The sequence below is a fragment of the Talpa occidentalis genome, unplaced genomic scaffold (assembly GCF_014898055.3).
Source record: "Talpa occidentalis isolate TD23 unplaced genomic scaffold, MPIMG_talOcc4v2.1 talOcc4.11, whole genome shotgun sequence".
Taxonomy (NCBI): Eukaryota; Metazoa; Chordata; class Mammalia; order Eulipotyphla; family Talpidae; genus Talpa; species Talpa occidentalis.
This window is the reverse complement of record NW_023601104.1, coordinates 51,007,269-51,023,958: the sequence shown is the minus strand read 5'-3', so window position 1 is coordinate 51,023,958 and position 16,690 is coordinate 51,007,269. Positions and strand designations below refer to the sequence as shown.

The window sequence follows — 16,690 nt, the reverse complement described above, 5'->3', positions numbered from 1 at the left end:
GCTCTGTTCCCCTCTTCTTCTGTTGTCAGCTCTTGCTTTTCCCCCAGTGAAGGCGGACTGGGAGGCTCGTCTGCACTGAGGAGCTGCCAACAAACTGCAGAAGGCAGGGCCTTGGCAAGCATAGTGTCGCCTCTGTGGGAGCGGCAGGGCTAATTATACTCAGCTGGCGGCAGCAGCAGCCGGGAGTTTCCCACTCGCCTGCCTCGCCTCCTTCTGTGTGGTAAACACTGTGGGGAGGTGTGGGCAGGAGAAGGAGCCAGACCTTGAAGGGGAGCCAGATGCAGCAGCTCAGCCAATCACTAACTCCAAGTAAGAATTTGACTCCTCAGATGTGGGGCAGATCCAGTCCCTTCCAGGGTCAGGGTCCAGAGTCCAGGGCCCACGGCCCAGGGTTCTGCCGAGGGTATGAGTGGCCCAAGGTCCACCCAGCTTGGGTTATGGAACAGTCTGAATGCAATGGAATGCTTGGGGAAGGCCAGGAGAAGGGACCTGGAAGAGAATGTACTGCATCTGCCTTTCCTTTTCCTACAAATCTTGGGGACTTTCCTGGGGTCAGGGCTGCTGTGCACAGCATGCAGGTGTGGGCTGAGGCATGGGGCTAACCCGGACTGTGCTGGGCTGTGTCCATCTGGAGGATGGGTCACTTTTCTCCAAATCACAAAGAAGCCCTGTGTAAGTTGGTACTTGGAAGCCACTAGGAGGGATCAGAGGGGATTGCTTCTCAGAGATGAGCCCTGTGCCCCAAGGCAGCCACTGACCAGGGGCATCCCTCCCCCGAGGAAGAACTGCAAGACTGAGATGACTACTTCTGGTGATTTACACTTCTCAGCCAGGAAGGAGAGCAGCAGGTTTGCAGTGCAGCCGGAGGCCCCTGGCTGAGAAAGCCCAGACCCCTCCCCAGGATGTTTGCTTTCACATCCTTCCCTGCCTGTGCACTAACTTCTGCCACTGTGGCAGGGTCACCTCCAAACCAAACTTCAGCCTGAGTGACATGATATACAGAATTAGAAAGACACGAGCTTATGGAAGCTGAGGCCAGGAGTCAGTGTGGTGATAGCCTTTGATCTAAACACTGTGAGGCTCTGTGACCAATGATTAAATTTCATACCTACCCTTATCTAATTCACAAGAACAGTAATATTCACTAATCTCGAAGCCAGCAAGCATTTAGTGAACACCTCCTAAATTGCAGCATAATTTTGAAGACTCAGTAGGGAAGCAAATGTATCATATTCCTGCTCTCATGGAGCTCAAATTCTACTGAATTTGAATCAAGAAAACAAAATAATTGCAAATGACAATAAAAGTTAGGGAAGAAATAGTATGCCAAAGCAGAGAGGAACAGGCCTACTTGAAGTCATGACTGAGCTGACATTGCTTCACTTCTGAAATAACAGAAAACCCATCCAAATCTTTGTCAGATAAAAACAGGTCTTAAACTACCTCCAAGCCACAGAGCCAAATTAAGAACCAACTTCCCTGTACACCTACTCTAAGCTGCATATGCCCACAGAGAACAGGCCTTTGCATAGTCTGGGAGGACCCACAGACGTGAGCGGCGTGAGGGACATGAGGGATGTGCTAGCTTGCAGGCAGCCCAGGAGGGGAGGTCAGTTGCCTGTCAGGATGGCAGGAAGGATTTTTAGAAAAAGTGCAAGAGTTGAGGTTGGTTCTGAAAGATGACTCCAAAGTTGCAGCTGGCAAGGGGAAGGCTAGCTTGCACAGAGGTGCAGAAGAGGGAACATGAAGAGGTGCACGTCTGGAAAGAGGTCTGGGGTGTGCTCTGAGGGAAAAGTCCTGAGGCCTCTGCCCAGCGGGTAGACAGCACCAAAGGCAGATGCTTCTCAGCCTTCCATGGCACTGTCCCCTCCCTCAGCCTCTGTGGCTCTTTCTGTGGCTCCAGTGGGGCTTTCCTACAGTCTGCCTGGTCAGAGTTCAGCAGGACAAGGTCCACACAGGGTTATGGAGGAGGAGGGCGCTAAAAGGGCCCCTGGGAGGACAGACTGTTTCTCCTCAGGTTTGGCCATTTGTTCCTCTGTGACAAGCACCAGGAATGAAAAATTCTACTCCTGCCAAATGTCTGGCCATCAACACAAATCTGAGGTTGAAAACCTGGCTTGTGAAGACAAAACAGGCTCTTTGTACAGAGCTATGCCTGGTAACCACCTCTGGTCTGGTCTGGCCTGAGCATGCAGGGGGCAGTTGCATGAAAGATTCCCTGTCCTATCTTCTCCCCTAGATCAGAATGCCTAGGGTGGGACCAAGAACGTGTCATTTAATAAGAACCAGGCAATTCTGCTGCAGGTGACTGGTGGGTCCAGAGTCATGGAAGTCAGGCCTAGAATGCACAGAAGACACCACTGGGGAGGCTGAGAACTAGTGCTAACTATGGGACATGGCAGCCTTCAGAGACCCCAGGACTTTTCCTCTAGTTCATCAGTCCTGCCGCCCTACTCTGGCACAAGGCCTCAGATGGAGGTCTTCTCACTGGCACCCCCACCTGTTACATCTGTGCTCCAACAGATGAACAAAGTCTACAGCAGAGGCTCAAGAGCCCCTCCCCCAAATTCTCCATGATGTTTTGTCTGCGAGAGAAACAGCCCGAACAAAGCAAACAGTCTATCTAGTGGCCTTGAGTCTGGGACTCTAAGGCTGAAATGCATTTTGCCTACGTACAAGTCCTTGGCCTCTTGGCACTCACAGTTTGTGGTAACATAAGCAGATAAGGATGAATATTTTTATTCATTCTGATTTTTATATTCATGTATTTTATATTCCTACTAAAGAAAGGCTTGAAGCTAACAAGCAACAGAGAACTTGCAGCTGTTAAAAACCTGGAGGTATCAAAGTATCACTTCTCTGCCCTCCCCACAGTGGTCAGGCTACAGGCTTGAAGGCAGGTGTGACCATCCTTGCAGGTGAGAATGGTCAGACAGGGATGGAGTGGTCTGAGGAAGGTCTCAGGCAGACCAAGGATGTTGCCCTCACCCAGCCACCCTTCCTGGGCCAGAGGCTGGCAGAACAGAGGCAAATGGGGCTTGTCTGAGGGCAGATGGGCCTCCATGCACAAGCTTTTGGGCCTCAATTAAGATTCTTACTCACCTGCAGCCTACTATCTCCTAGACCCTGAATTGCAGTCTGGGGGAGGACAGGGTACCACGTCTCTTGGGCTGACCCAATGACTGAGGGGCTGGGCAGGTGAACCTGCTGAACAGCACCAGTGTTTCAATATCCTCTGTGGGAGGCAGAGATTTTGCCCTGATAATTCCATCCTCTTTCAGTCCCAATCTGAGCTCTGCTGTATGGCTTTTTATCCCACAGAAGCTGCCATGTACAGAGTTAGGAGGGGCTGCCCTGCCTGAGTGGGAGACAGGACCACTGGCTCAGCCCCTGAATCCTAAACCCTCTCAGGCTTTTGGCTGGTGAGGTCCACATAGCCTGCCATAAAACATAAATCTAGCTTCATAATTACCATCCAAAATGAGGCAAATTCTGCCTTGAAATAGTAAGGCAGAGTTACCTTAGCTTGCTACTTATTAGGCCTTACACCTCATTTGGTCAACAACCCAATGAGGGAGGAGACAGTGCCATGGAAGGCTGAGAAGCATCTGTCTTTGGGTGCTGTCTACGCCCTGGGCTAGAAGGGCTCTGTATGCAAATGGGAAAGTTTCTCTGCTCTATTATTTATCTGTCATTGCCCATCTTCACCTGTCAATCCTAGGCCATTCCAAAAAGTTGAGTAGGAGTCTATTGTGTGTGTCTTAACAGTATACACAGTCTTGCCTGTGTCTTAACAGTATATGATTCCAATCATATGTGGTACATAAAGAAACAAAACAGGGCCTCCCTGGTGGCACAAGGGGTTAAGTCTCAGCACTATGAAGCTATCTGCAGCCACTGCAGCACAAGTTGGATCCATGGCCAGGGAGCTACCCCATGGTGCAGCAGACCTCTCCTGTCTCACCTGCTGCTCCCCTCAGCAGTGTATTTCAGTAGATCCGCCTGTTCTGTTCCCCACTGTATCTGGTAAATCCTTTCACCCCTCCCTGCACCTCTGGCCTATACCCCAGTTCTTGCATGCATAAATAAATCTTTTTTAAAAAAGAAAAAAAACAAATGAACTAAAGATAAACTTTTAGATCATAAGACCAAATTAATGCTTACCAGAAAGGAAGAGGAAGGGGTTGGTAAATTGGGCTAAAGGGGTGAATTATACATTGAAGGATGTAGACTTTTGGTGGAGAACATAACATATAGATGTTAATAATGATGTACACCTGAAACCTATGTATGTTATAAGCCAATGTTACTTTAATAAAAAAATAAATAAAAGATGGGAAATAAAAAATAACCCAAATGCTGTGTCTTCTAGGGCTCTCAAGAAAACCTCTGGGCTCCCTGTTATAGGTGCAAGGTGCTATGAGATTTGGAGTTGGGAATTAGGTGCGAATGTGGAAGAACTATGCTGGGTTTTGCAAGGTCAGGGCTATGTTTAATGGTTGACAGTAGCTCTGTGTAACCAGGGAAGACTCCAGGACCACTGACTTCCAAACAGACATGGCTTGATTCACTACCTACCAACTGTGTGACCTTGGGGAAGTCATTAATCCCTCTGAGCCTTGCAATTCCATTTGTCAAACAGGCATGAAAACATCTACCTCATCGGATTGGTATTGAGAGAGTCAGTGGGGGTAGTGTTTACTTTAAGTATCCATCAGAGGGCCTTGTATGCAATATATGGACAACGTGTGTTCTTCTCCTTAATGAGAAACCAGAGCCCGTAGGATTCCATTCCTCCTCTGATCAATCATGGCCAGATCTGGAAAGACAGCAGCAGCAAGAGAAGGAGGAGATCTGGCAGATCCTAGACCCTCACCCCAGGGACCACATCTGTGGTGAGGAGAGTGGTAAGAGGAGCAGCAGGGCCTGGGAGTGTCATGATCACCGTTTACATAGGATATCTCCTTCCCATTCACCTCTGGAGATGGCAGTCCTGGGTCCCTTCTCCAGGGCATTCACCCCTATCTCCTGCCCTATGTTACTGGGGCACACCTGGATGCAGCCAGCTGGGTGCTGCAGTTGGTCGTTCTCTAGTGACAAACTCCTTGTGTCAGGTCGCTATGACCATGGGGCAAACAGCCACATACCTGAACATGCTGCTCGCCTGTGTGTCCCTGCATTCATCACCGCTCAGGACTGTGGGCCTAGAGGTATTTGTGTACAGCTTGCTTTCTGCTTCAGACAGGGCAGGGAGTTTAAACGTGATAAACAAATGCTAAAAATGAACATTTTTTTTTTTTTTTTTAAATGAGTGAGCTGGGCTGCCACTGACTGAGCAGGCTACTGGAGGGAGATGATGCAGCTAAGTGGTGGAGAATTTGCCCGGGTAGTTGCCAGTCATCTCAGACTAGATTTCCACCTGGTTGAAGGTCTTGCGGTTGGAGACAGCCAGTGCGTGGCCCACCAGGTCCCACAGGACTATCAGGGCCTGCAGGCGCCTCTTCTCTGCCTCCAGCCTCGCCTGGCCAGTGCCTCTTTCCTGTCCTGTGCAGGTGCTCCAGGTTCAGTGCTGCTTGGTGGAGGCCCCGCTCAGAGCTGCCAGCCCATCCCACTGGCCCCGGACATGCCCATGAGGACCATGCTGCAGTAACAGAACTTGCAGGAGGTCAGCTGCTTCTTCTGCTTCCCTTCAACCATCTTGTCAGTTCTTCAGAAAGGCTAAACATAAACTATATGCCAAACCATTTAAATACATTAAGCAGATGTAAAGCAACTTGGCACACCTAAGGGCTTTGTGGGGCCTTTCTCAGGGTTGAACTTGGTTCCCTTACGTGCAACGCCAAGGTTCTATCGGGTCCCACCATGGCCCTCCTGTGGATGTAGCTTGCATTTGGCTTCATAGTTGGGGTGGCTGGAGAAGGGGCACAGAGGGGTGCAGTTCAGCTGCACCCTCCCTCTCTGGGTCTCCAGGAGAAAGACACTGTGTTGTCTAGGCAGCCCCAGGAACACATTTGCATTATTTTGTGGCAACAAGCAAGTTTCCTGGAGGGGATTTTTGGAAGAGCTGGGAGGGCCCAGAGGGAAAGCTGAGGGGGAAAAGGAGAGCAGAAGGCCAGGAAGAAACAGGACTGGGCAGAGGCAGAGGGTGTGAGTACCCTGGGGGAAATGGGTCCATGGCCCAGGGTTTGAGGCTAAGTGATACCTGACACTCTGAAGCCCTCCTCCCTGCTTCCAAGCTTCGGAAGGGGAATCAGGGTTCGAGCAGGCCCAGGTACTGTTCCTGCCCAAAGGCCCTGACCTGAGGAAAGCTTGTCCTACCCTGGCATGTGTCATTTTCAAGATAATGCCTGGGGCCAACCAGGTTGCAGAATGAGATGGAAAATTCCCACAGCACTCCTGCATCTGAGGCTGTACCCAGAATGGGGGCAGCAGCACCCCACTCCACTCAGGTCCTGGCTGCATGGCAGAAGGGCTGACTTCTGAAGTTGGCAGGCCAGACAGCAACTGAATAACTTCAAGGGGAGGGGAAAATGGAGACCTGGACTTTGACCTTCTTTTCCTTGCATCTTGGAAACTGGCCTGATTAGGGGCTTAGTGGGTGTTTGTTGGGCTGGGTGTGGGAGGCCATTAGGAAATGAGAGGACAGACCTGCTTTCTGCATATAAAGAAGGTCCAACAATCCACCAAAACAAGCTGAGAATCTGAAAAAAACTAGACCATGTTTAAACAAATCAGGCAGCATCCTGTAAGCACATCCATATTTTAAATTTAAGACACTGGGCCTCCCCGGTGGCGCAGCGGTAGAGCGCTGGGTTGCGAAGCTGCCCGCAGCCTCTGCGGCGCCGGTTCGATTCCCGGCTGCTCCCCGGCCACCGGAGGGGGGTCCCACATGGTGCGCAGACCTCTCCTGCCGCCCGCTGCTCCCCTCGGCAGTGTACTTCGGTCCTTCTGCCTGTTCTGCTCCCCGCTCTGGCTCTGGTGAATTCTCTCACCCTCCCGCGCTTCTGACTGTGCCCAGTGCATGTATGGACAAAACAAATGAACAAACAAATAAATAAATAAATAAAACATGCCTCTATAAAAAAAAAAAAATAAAAAAAAAAAATAAATAAAATATTAAATTTAAGACACTTCTTTTTTTAATTTTTTTTTTTATAGAGGCATGTTATTTATTTATTTGTTTGTTTGTTTGTTTTGTTTATACATGCACTGGGTACAGTCAGAAGCGCGGGAGGGTGAGAGAATTCACCAGAGCCAGAGCGGGGAGCAGAGCAGGCAGAAGGACCGAAGTACACTGCTGAGGGAAGCAGCGGGTGGTAGGAGAGGTCTGAGCCCCATATGGGACCCTCCTCTGGTGGCCGGGGAGCAGCTAGGGATCGAACTGGCACTGCAGAGGCCGCAGGCAGCTTCTCAACCCAGCACTCAACCGCTGCGCCAATGGGGAGGCCCAAATTTAAGACACTTTTAAAGCTCAGATACAGACACTCTAGGGTTCAACCAATAGGAATGGATGTAGTAGTGCTTTGCAGGATCTGGGGCCTTAGGAAACAAGTCCATTGGGCACCTGGCATGTTCACGTGGTCTTTCATTCAACTCATTTTGGTAAGAGTCCCTCGCAGGAATGCATGCTTGACGCAGTACAGACAAGATGGGAATGCTCCTGACCATTTTTCTCCCTTAATTTCTCCTAGGAAGCCAAGCTAGAGCACCTGGAAAAGCAGGTGCTTCCCATCCTGTTGGTCTTCAGAGTAGGAGCCTTAGATTCCCTGTGTATGGGAAGATGAGGAGGATCCAGGTGTCAGGAGGAGTGTCCTTTGGACATTGGCTGGAAGCCCAACAGCCTAGGTGCCAGGCCCACAAAGGCCTCCCCACCCTGTGGCTTCCAGCCAAACGGAGGAAGGAAGGAAGTCATGCAAGATAGGATTTCCCCACCCCAAGGCCTGCAATCTTCCTGGCTCCAGTCATTTGATAAGCAAGATGGTTTATTAGCTGACCTGTAGTTTTCTATAGGTGACAAAACCACTGGAAGATTGCAAAATCCCTCCTGCACAGGTGAGCTGCAAGAAGTCATATAGTCTTTCATCAAGGATATGAAGAGAGCTTGCAAGAAAGAGCTCTGGGTGTTCCACAGGGGCTGTCTCACTTCAGGCTCCCTGGCTCAATTCAAAGCTAGAAAGGAGCTAGATTGCCCAAGAGGGATTTCTCATCTCTCCCCCATCTTCTGTACTGCACCCACTCCCTCCCAGCTTCTCTATCTCTGCCCTGCCCTACCCAGCTGGTCTTTACTCCACCTCCTTGTGTGAGGCGATCTCCTTTGGCCTCATACAGGATGACCCCAGAGACCCTGGGAAGGCAGGCTCTGGGTGCAGCTCAGGAGTCTCACAGCTTGTACTGACATCTAGCTGTACCAAGTCCACCAGGGTGCCCAAGGACTCTGCAGGTCCTGAATTGGAAGAGGAAGGTAACAGGAGCTCACCTGCCCCAGGTGCTCCTCAGAGCTCCAGGAGACTGTTCCGGTTCATGGGAGTTTCCAAAGTAGCTTGCTTTCTGATGCCATCTTATGTGCCCCTCCAGGAAGACACTCTAGCCAGGGCAGCTTGTTCTAAAGGCCAGGGATGCCCACGGACAAAAGCTGCAGGCTCTGGGTGTCATGAACAAGTGAGTGATGAAGGGCCCAGGAAGGAATTTCACCCAGAAAGAAGTTGGTTTCCTGACTGAGCTGAAGCTTATTGACCCCACTAGTTGGGGAAAAACATTCTCAGAAAGCCGTATTTTAGAAGGTCAGGATGAGTTTGAAACTTGAAAACATTGTCATTTTCCAAAAGCTACATAATACCCTGTCTATATGTAGAATTTGGTGTTCTTTTCAGCACTCTAAGTGCATTTGAGCACTCATAGCATCCCTTTGCAATGGAGCCTATGCTTGTATCATTTTACAGAATATATAAAGTTCTCAGCTGTGGATTGCGAACTCATGAAGCTCTTTGTTGGAGAGTTGAAATCCACAGCATTCGACTGTAGCAGTTGGAAGTCTGGTGTCCCTTTCCTCAAGGTCCAGCTGGAAATGCAGCAAAGGAAGCGCTGGGTGTGCAGCTCCTTTTCATCAGGATCCCTTCCCCTCCCAGTTTGCTATGTTGTCTGGTATGCTGGTACCTGGAAAGCCCCTTCCTCCAAGGCCACCAGCTTCCCCCTACTGGGACTGGGGATTTTCAGAAATGTGAAATCAGCTGTGAGCATCTGCAGCTCTTCATGCTTTAGAAGAAACTGCCTAATACCCACTTTTACAATTTTTTTTTTTTTATGTACACAGAGAAAGCAGAGGAAAAACAAACCCAGAAGAGATCTCCACATAGTTTGTGGCAGGAAAGAAGCTACTACATGTATTACAAATAGAGCTGTTAGAGGCGACAACTCACCACTGGTCTGAGAGGGCCCCTAACAGAGCTCACCACCGGGGTTGGGGGTGGGGTAGGGTGGTGGGGGTGGGAGGGGTGTCGCACATGGTTTTGCTGAAGGTGCTTCCTACCTAGTCTGCCTTCCTGAAGGGTCAAATACAACTCAGCTGGATGCAGTTGGGATGTAAAAGTGCCATAAATGATCTCAGTAACAGCTCACTCGGAGGACATACTCTGCAAGAGATATAAGGGCCTAAATTCTTACCTTGTTTATCACTGTCTCTCCAGACCACAAAGCAGGGTCTGACTTGTAGGAGGGGCTCAAAAATAGAATAAGAAGAACTAACAGAACATTTCCTACACTGACAGGAGATGATGCAATAGCATGCCCCCTGCACAACGGCACACCTGCCCCCCCGCCACCCCCACAGCTCCCTCCTGAAACACATTTTCTCAGGTGGCTGCTGGACACAGAGGCATAGAGAAATTGGCAGCCTCTTCAGATGACCCTGTTGCCTCTACAACCATTCTGTTAAGATCAGTAAGCTACCTTTTAGGTGGTGGTGATTTAGTGTCATGTTGTTTCCATCGAAAACTTTGACTACTATCACTAAGAAATGACCATATATATTCACAGCAAGCTTTTTTGCATTCCCTCTTGGTGAGAACTCACATGAGCTCCCCAAAACAGGAGCATGGAGGATGCCCAACCAGTGTGGCCCCAGTTATAGCAACCGAGACAAATATCGCTCTGATGGTAGTTAGCAACTCAGTCAGCTAGATCCAGTTGATAACTGAAATGCTGTTCACCGCCTCTTATCCCTGGAAAACCCCAGCTAGGCTGGGCACTATGTGGCTGTTAGCTGGGGCTCCCCCCAATTCATCCCTCCCCTGCCCAGGGAAACCAGATCTTTCCTGTTCTTCTGCTTCTCCTTTTTATTCTCTTTCCGGTCCCCAACAGAGGCTAATCACTACAGCTCTTGATAAAAACCTGCCGAACTGGCTTAGCTTCCAAGGCTTGCAGGTTACCTCCTGCAGTAAGGTCAGACGTTGGTTTCTGTGTTAAGGACGCCTCTGATGCAGACAATCTTCTGTGGTAACTGCTTAAAAGGGGTGTTGCAGAAAGTCCTGGTGCATCTGCCGGCAGCTCTTGCAAGGGGAAGGCCTAGGATGAGGTTGCCATAAGCAGGGTGTCAGGAGTTATTTACTACCACACATTTGAGGATTTTTTGTGCCCGAGAATGGCTTTAGGAGTCAAAGATGAGGTCAGCAAAGGCACAGATGACATGAATCAGGATCACTTTCTGGAAACCCAGTCGGCTACCCAGCACACTGGTAAGCTGTTCTAGTGCCCCCATGTACAGGGCAGGCTCTCTCCACTCAGGCAGATGGATAAAGGAGTCCCGGAACCCTCGGTGGATTTTTCAGGTTTTAATGCTCTCGGGGAACCAGGTATACAGTCACATCAGACAGGGAGGCTGCCATGCAAGGAGGCAGGCACAGGCTGGGTAGGGGGTGCTGAGAGGCAGGTAGGTAGGCAACCGAGCCTCCCAGCCCCCCACGAATCTTGAAGCTCTTTCTCTGGGCTGGCTCTGGCATTCTCTCCTGTCTTCTCTTGTTGTGGTGTCGCCTCTTCTGTAGTCACACCGCTTGTCCTCTTCTGCTGCCGCAACCACTGCTTTTACCTGTCTCTCAGCTTACATGTCCACATGCGCACGCACCCATACTCCAGGTGTTCACAGTCAGGCACACGTGCCCCGCACCCACGTACCTTCTGCTTTACCACGATCAAGGTCACAGGTGATAGCCACAGAGGCTAGTCGCGTAAAGAGCCTGATTAGTTCACTTACCCCACAGATGCCCACTGACCAAAAGAGGAACAGAGGTGGGATGAGTCCCAGATAAACTGGATTATTAAACTGATCCTGCCAACCTGTTACCGCTGACAATGCTTCTAACCCATAGCAAACATCAGACCTGTCTAGGCAGCTCTGTTAAATATACATGCCCAGAGAGGCACACTGGGTGCCTCTGATCTGACAGGTCAAAGCTGAGGGAGGGCCTGGATGGTTGACTTTTAAGAAGACCCCAGATAGTTCTTATGTGACTCCCTGGCTAAGAACCATTTATACAGCACATATTGGTTGAAAAGTCCTCACTGCTTCCCCTCATGGGGTGTGGGCATAGAAAACTGCTATTATAGAGAATGTAAAACCACACGGAACTCAGTTCCTTCTTGGATAGAGGGGTCAGCAGGCAAGTGGCGCTTTAGTCACTCAGATCCTTTTTTTTTTTTTTTAGTCAAAGACAAGAGTCAGTACCTGATGGTGTGATTTCATCTAAAAATCAGGCCAGGCAGGTTCCCAGGGCTAGAGGTGAGGTCGTTCAAACTTGAGATCATTTAAATGGGTAACAGGTGAGCAGGAAGATTTCTGTCAAATGCTTTGTAGGCTGCGTTCCCTCTTCAGTGGCACTTGTACTGTGTGTCTCAGCAATACCTCTGTCCGGGAAATGAACACAAACTTCATGTACAGAGTTTGGGCCACCAAACTCTGGGTTAGAGCTTGTCTGTGGCCCAGAACAGAGGAAAGCAAGTGTCCACACACAGGATTGTGCTGAATCAAGTTAGGGAGATTGACATCTTAACAGAGTCTTCCATGAACGTGAAATATCTCCTTGTTTATATCTTTGATTTCATTTGTTTTGTGGTTTTCCTCATCTATGTTCAATCCATATTTTGTTATATTTTATAAGATGAAATAAGTATTTCATTTTGGAGGTGCTAATGTAAATGACATTGTACTTTTAATTTCAAATTTGATGTTCACTGCTTGTACATAGGAAAGCAAATGACATTATTAACCTAGTATCTGGCAACCTCCTTATTAGCGCCAAATGGCTTTTTCTCCATGCATTTTTACATTGTTGAAATCAGACTTTTAAACACTCCCATTTTAACCTCTCAATTATGTCAAATATTTTCCAATGCCATTTTAAATTCTTTTAAACATTTTTAATGGAAGCAAAATATTTTACTGAGCTGCGATTAATTTCCTTTGCTGAAGACCTAGGATGTTTTTTTCTCCAGCTTTATTGAGATGTAATGCATATCACATTGTATAAATTTAAGATGCACAATGTAATTAGATATAGAAATATATTGTGAAATTATTACAATTTTAACACATCCATCTAACTTCAAACATTTTCCTTATTACCGGCATAGAAAATACAAGTGTAAAGAAAAAAATGAAACATGCTCATAATCCACCAGAAATAACCAAAATAATTTTTAACCAGAAATAACCACTGTTCATTCTATTGTTTTCTGATTTTCTTTCTGCCATGGTTCTTTCCTGGGAAATAGATTTTGAGTATGTAATAAAAGCTTTGGGTCTCTCCCAGGAAATTAAGACATACACTAAAATTTGCAGTTTTAGAGTTCTAGGGACAACCATGCCCAGCCCAGAAATGCCAGTCAGAGTTGAGACATTTATCCACCAGCTCCAGCTGGCATTGTTTGTACCACACTTCTAGGCTGTATCAGACTTGCACAGATAGCAGGTTTTCATGATTCTGGAGAAAGCCTGAGGCTTCAGAAAAGCCCAAGACAAGGAAGTAGAGAAATGTCTTCAAAGTACTGAACTGGGATACTATTAACAGGAGTAAAAGTGTTCAGGAAGAGGGAATGAAATGGATACCCAGTGTCTGCTTCAAGGATCACACTGTGTATTCTGTATCCTGTTTCTTACTTTACATTATAGAATACATATTTTCTATGTCATTAAGTATTCTTCAAGGGATTTAAATGGCATGGTCTACAATATTAGAAACAAATGTAATTTGTACATAAAATTACTGTGAAAGTTCTATCTCTCTAATCTCTATCCCCAGATAAATCTTATTATTTTTATTTATTTATGCATATAAGAACCAGGGTGTAGACCAGAGGTATGGGGGGTGGGATGGGTGAGAGAATTCACTAGAGTGGGGAGCATAACGTCTGCTGTGCCATGGGATCCCTGGCCAGGGATCGAACTCATGGGGATCAAACTCATGCAGTAATGACTGGCAATAGCTTGATAGCTCTGAGACTTTAACCCCTGTGCCACCAGGGAGGCCCCCCAGATAAATCTTTTTTTTTTTTTTAATTTTTCTTTTTTTTTTTAAACACTAGGCCAGGCAATCCCATCATTTATTTATTTATTTATTTACACAAGTACTGGGTACAGTCAGAAGCGCAGGAGGGTGAGAGAATTCACCAGAGCCAGAGCGGGGAGCAGAACAGGCAGAAGGGCAGAAGTACACTGCTGAGGGGAACAGTGGGCGGCAGGAGAGGTCGCCCCAGATAAATCTTTACAAATATTTTCTTTTGCATATCTCCAAATTGCCTCCCAGAAATTTTGAGTGTTAATCTTCCATCAGTTGAATGAGATTTTTCTACTTTGTAGATTTAAACATTTTACTAATTTGATGTGAAATATGCTGTCTTTTAAATTTATTGACTAGAAAAGCTTCATGACCTGTAAGAACATTCTTCTATTAGTGTATTTTACTACTCTTTTAACTTTTATGGTGACTGTTTTTAACAAACTAAAAATTTTTATCAAGGATCTATACATACATCTTTTCTCCCTTCTTGATTATATCCATTGTTTTTGTTCAGAATGCACCTCACCATCCATTTTTTAACCTAAACTTTTTAAGATTTTTAAAATAATACTGAAACCACCTGGATTTCATTTTGATGTGAGAGGAACATTTTTTCCCCACATATAGTCATTGCCTGCTTCACTTCCTTCCCTGTTAATTTGTGGTGCTAATTTTATCATACATTAATTCTTTTATGCTAAGATCTGTTTCTGGCAAAGTCCAAGTTTCAAAAGCCTTTTCTTACAGTATTTTGAATAGAATTATTTGAATACATTAGTTCAGAAAAAAAAAATTGACTTCTTAGTATGTACATTAAGGAGCAGAATGTCTATTTTTTAGCTTTCTTCTGGTCACTATTTTCATTTAGATTTCATTTTTTCTGTTGCTGCTCTGACTGTAACTCTCTCCTCCCTGACTCTATTCTTGTTATAAAGGAATAGCATTTGTTTTTTAATCTGGCTACCTTACTAAAGTTGGATAAGGGGGAAGGATTTAACTGAGCGATTATAGATTTCATGTCCTGACAAAGACACATCTTGGGTCAGTCATAAGTACCCCTATCACTGACACTTGTGTGATTTTAACTTAATTGTCTGGTTATTTCACCTGTAAGTAGGGAATTTTTAGGATATTATAGATCTATATACCTGCTAATAAGTGTAGGTCTCTTATTCTTTTACTAAAAAGTCTGGGGGCCAGATTCACTTTGGAAAGCAAAGTATTTTGGATTTTAAAAAGTCAGTATGGTAATATAGAACTCTTCTGCTAGAGTCTATCATGGTACCCTGTAAACATATTTAACATTTCTGAGATTAGAGAGATAAGTGAGATAAATAGTATAAATGATTTCACAATTCAGTCCAAACTTTGAAGCCAAGTTACTTTTAAGAGCTCTCTGAATTTTGAAACTGTGGAATGATTAGAGGCCTGAACTGAAAACTTAAACTTTTTCAAGTATATTATATGTAAGACATCATCTCCCTCAGTAAAGGTTAATATTTTATTAGGTGATTTGCCTATTAATTCCCAGGTGAACAACACAAGCAAGTTCTAATATAGTTATTTTCCAATAACTCTTAATTTACCTCCTATAATATTAGCTGGACTTTCGGGGAATACAAAATAAATGGCTTAATAGTCATTCAGGAATCATCCTCAATTCCAATGGCTGTTTACTGCTGATTCACCATTGTGATATTAGCTGCTAGATTTTTTTCTTCTTGTATTTGGAAATACAGTACAGCCAGAACATATTCACCTTAGCATTTCTCTTTAAGGGAGATCCTAAAGATCCTTAATGTAATAATTTACAGCACAAATCTGAATCCTGGATTTGTGGGCCACCAAAGGAGCAGAGTACCTGGTTTGTTGACTTATAACCTAACTGGTAGAAAGCTAAATGGGTACCCAGAGGAGGGAAACCAGATGTCTACCCAACCTGTTCCACATTCATGAATGCTCTAACATATCCATCTGATTATCACTATTGAACTATTTTATTTCTTACCAGGTTTTATCAAAATGTCCTTTGGACATTTAAAAATTTATGATTTTTTTCTTATCATTATACAGACTTAAAAAAACAGAACTAGTTAATATTCACATACTTAGTATAAAACAGCACTTTAATCACTTAAAAACTATTTTATACTTAATCTTTAATTCATCTAGATTTTTCACTATAATTTTTTTTTAAAGGAAGGATACTCTTTTTTTTTTTTTGTAAGATTTATTTGTTTGTTTATTTATTTATTTATACAAGCACTGGGTACAGTCAGAAGCGTGGGAGGGTGAGAGAATTCACCAGAGCCAGAGCGGGGATCAGAGCAGGCAGAGGGGAGCAGCGGGTGGCAGGAGAGGTCTGCGCACCATGTGGGACCCTCCTCCAGTGGCCGGGGAGCAGCTGGGGATTGAACCGGCGCTGCAGAGACTGCGGGCAGCTTCGCAACCCAGCGCTCAACCGCTGCACCACCGGGGAGGCCCGATTTTTCACTATAATTAATTAGAGAATTTTCATTCTCTATCACTAAGAGGTTATTTCTCTGCACAGAAAATCTGAGCTATTTGCTAGTCTCTATGATTTCAGAAGGGTGAAGTTAGTCAAGGGCCCAAGGGTATAGAAGTTCAGTCTGTTCAGGGGAGTAGGCTCTTCTGCAAAGCCTCCACTTTCAAAATGATGGTAGCACCTTTAGAGAGTCTAATGGATTTACATGGGTAATCCCAGAGCAGTAGTCCCTGAACTGGAAGAACCCTGCTTCCCTTTTAGGAAACTTTACAACTCATGACTCAGCTCTGAAGAGGATGTGGTAGGTGAACTTTCCTGCTTCTAGTGATCACAGGTCACACAGCCTCCCCTTTTGTGAGCCTGGTAGCTTACAACTGACTCCAGGGATTGGTATTAGACCCCAGCTATACTCACCTGCATGAATAATGCCAACAGCAACAGTCTCACTCATCGTAAATGAGGACATAAAATGTTATTAGCCTTAGATGTTCTACGACCTTTGGATCACCTATAACAATTAGTGGTTCGGATCATCAGGAAATCATTCTGGAAATTTAAAAAACTTAATTCTATACATTTAAAAAATTATTCTAAATATATACTTTGTTCTTTTTTTCCCTTTAACAATGCTTATGGT

General features: G+C 45.9%; 1 long non-coding RNA gene across 1 annotated transcript in view; it reads left to right on the top strand.

The window, feature by feature from the left end:
- The window catches only part of LOC129144937 (uncharacterized), a 43,031-nt gene that overhangs the window by 21,034 nt on the left and 5,307 nt on the right, over nt 1-16,690 (top strand). The window lies entirely within an intron of this gene.